This window comes from Nicotiana tabacum, chromosome 12 (assembly GCF_000715075.1).
Source record: "Nicotiana tabacum cultivar K326 chromosome 12, ASM71507v2, whole genome shotgun sequence".
NCBI lineage: Eukaryota > Viridiplantae > Streptophyta > Magnoliopsida > Solanales > Solanaceae > Nicotiana > Nicotiana tabacum.
The window spans coordinates 31,039,170-31,042,285 of NC_134091.1; the positions used below are offsets into that span (position 1 = coordinate 31,039,170).

At 36.1% G+C, this 3,116-nt stretch overlaps 1 long non-coding RNA gene across 1 annotated transcript; it reads right to left on the bottom strand.

The window, feature by feature from the left end:
• Positions 1-204: 204 nt before the first annotated feature.
• Positions 205-2,649, bottom strand: LOC107819431 (uncharacterized). Its single transcript, XR_012697242.1, has 5 exons — positions 2,525-2,649; positions 1,323-1,537; positions 1,046-1,212; positions 836-911; positions 205-683 (listed from the first exon to the last, which is right to left on the bottom strand). It is a non-coding gene; the product is annotated as an uncharacterized LOC107819431 (long non-coding RNA).
• Positions 2,650-3,116: the final 467 nt, after the last annotated feature.

Sequence of the window (3,116 nt, forward strand, 5' to 3'; positions counted from 1 at the left end):
TGCAACCGAGTAAGGCAATTAGGTATATGTCTATCCTAATTGCGAATCCGTTCCCGATGCCCGGGTTTAAGAACTTGCTCTATTTAATTCTATATGCAATCTAGAATTCCCACTTTCGAGTTCAACTCTAGATTCGTAGATAGTATTTCACTGTTAGCTACTCAGCAAAATAATTAAAAACAGAATTAAATAAACAACCCAATATGATAAAATCAACTTCGTCAAATTAAACTTCAAACGTCAACATTCATGTATACCCATGACCCTAGAACAATAGGGTTCTTAGCCACTCATGTTCATACAATCATCAAAAATAATGTTTTCAAACATAAAATCAATGAATACTAGGAAAGGGATGGAGGAATTGATCAAATCCTTGCTTCCGAGTGTTTGGCGCCTCCCTCTTCTCTCTAAATCACGTCTCCCCCTTCAAAAATAGGTTTAGGTTGGCTTTTATATGAGTTGGGGGCGTCTAGGGGTCGAAATAACCGAGTCATAGTCGAAAAAGGACACTTTCCCGTCGTGAGCGTCCAGGGCAGCGTGGGGCGCTGGCCCTGGCGCTCAAATATTTTGGCTGCTGTAAATTGCGCCACAGCCAGGCCCTCAAATCTCACTTTTTGCGTTTTTGTCCCGATTTCGCTCCAATTCGCGCTCTTTCGTCCCAAATTGCATCCGAATGATCCCTACACATAGAAATACCAAAATTTAGCACAAATAATCATATTAAACATCTCAAATCGTCGAGACATGAGCAAAATGTGATGCGATATATATCAAAATATGCATACATTAAGCCGATTATCATTGAGACACTGCAAAGGGAAAAGACGCGCACCTTATTAACAGTAGTTCTACAGCAATCCCAACAATTGTAAAATCATTCGTAGACAAAATCAGCGTGCAACCAGCACCTATATATGTTAATTACTCATATGATAAAATGATATAATCTCTCAAGCAAACATATATAACAGTACAACTGGTTTAATTCATATCTTCCACAAGCAAAATGCATCAGAAGCAAATAAGCAATAGGAAAACATACCTCTTGGAAAGCTTTCATTGGGGCACCACATGCACCCACATCAATGCTATTTGAAGTCGCAACAGCTGAGGAGGCAGGATCAGTAACGTCAAATCTAATCACACGCGGGCCTAACACGGCATCCACTGCCCTATGACCGACTGCATTTCCACTACAAAAGGCCATTCCTATTGTTCACCATCAGAATAAGAGCATTTAGCACATAGTATTTATTAAAGATAGATAATTCATATTTTCAGAATCTGCTATATGGTCTATTTGGAAGATGACCACTAACCATCAGCAAACGAAGAGCCAAGACCTCCTGCCGCAGGTTGACTCTGTACAGGGGCTGGAGGAGGAGCAGGAGAAACTGCAACATATGGAAATCAATATTCTAAGTTGTCAAAATACTTATAATTCGGGTGTGCAGCCAAAATTGTGGGCTCTTCTTTGGCTTGTTGGCAGCAGGACGAGGAGATGACCGAGATGACGACCATGGTAACCAGCTTCCTGCAAAATCAAAGCTTTGGGTGATAAGTATGGGAATATGATCCAGGATTCATTAAGGCCATGGTGTCATATCCTTACGTACAGCAAAGTCCGCAATAATACTACCAATATTTTATTTTCCAATTAAAAAAAAATACTACCAATATTTAATACTAGTGTACAAGAAGATGCAGAACCTTGTCAACTTCTATCCATCTCTCTCAAATTTGTTACTAATCCGCACCTAATTACACTTGAATGAATCATCAGTATATTCACAATGTGGCTACATAGTACTACGCATACTCCCTGGTGCCATATATCTTAATTAAATACCCAGAAATTTATTAGTTTGTAGTACCTTCAAATTGTCCATGTCGCTTAACAGTTCTACATCAGGAATTTGTATAGTATAACGTAAAATGTTCTCTACTAATTAAGAAGTTCAATAAAGGATTTTCTAACTTAGATGTATGATAATCTATAAGGTATTAAGGTGTATGATGAGGATATCTTTGTTTTTGAGTATTAAAGAATGGTGTAAGAAGCAAGTCTATACAGATCTGTGCAAGTTAAATAGTTGATTGGGTAAGTGAATATTATATGAACAATTTCAACAATTCACTGCAAACAAATTCATCATACCAATAGCATGTTCCGTGTACCAAAATCTTTTCTGAAGTCCTACCAACAATATTTTTCGTTGTGCCAAATAAATTTTCAACATACTAAAACACACCCGATCCGACAATAAAATTGTTGATATATATATATATATATATATATATATATATATATATATATATATATATATATTTGATTCAAATCCGTGGCGGCGTAGCATATATGCATTTCACATGGCATCCATATGTATACACAACTAGACCCTACAAACACCGCATTAATTCACCCGAAAAAAAATATAAATGCAAATAAATAAGACAAAAATTAAGCAAAAAAGTTAAGGAAACTCAAGAAGTACAGAAAGGAAAATCAGGAAGTACAAACCTCCGCCACCGGAGCTCCGACCACTGGAACTCCAACCGCCGCCTCCACCGCCACCACGGAGAAGAGCTGATATAAAGAAGAAAATTAAGAAAAGAACTGGTAGTGAAATGGCCAAGTATTGGGGCATGTATATATATATATATATATATATATATATATATATATATGTGAGGTTTGGCCGGGTGTAACTTGGGAAACAAGTCGGCTTTCGATTGGCAACCACGTGTACGGTTTTCTTCTAGAATACTCTGTTGTAGTATATGTTTTTTTACTACTTTTTCCCGTAAAATTCTCTATTTGTAATTTTGTATACTCGTATTTTTTCTGACCCGTTCATGGATAGATAAACTAAACAAAAAGGAGTCCTCAACTATTTAGACCTACAAAACGGATCTAATTAAAAAAAATGGTTTATCTGGTCAAACATCTTTTACATTTTTTTAGTTCATTCGTATAATATGTTAAATTGTTTTTCATTATTGTATTTTCCTACCAAGTAAATGATTATAGGGACGATGAATATAGAGATTCATATAGTAATTCTCAAATACGAAATTAGAGTGTTTTTCTAATTCATTTATTTATTGTATCA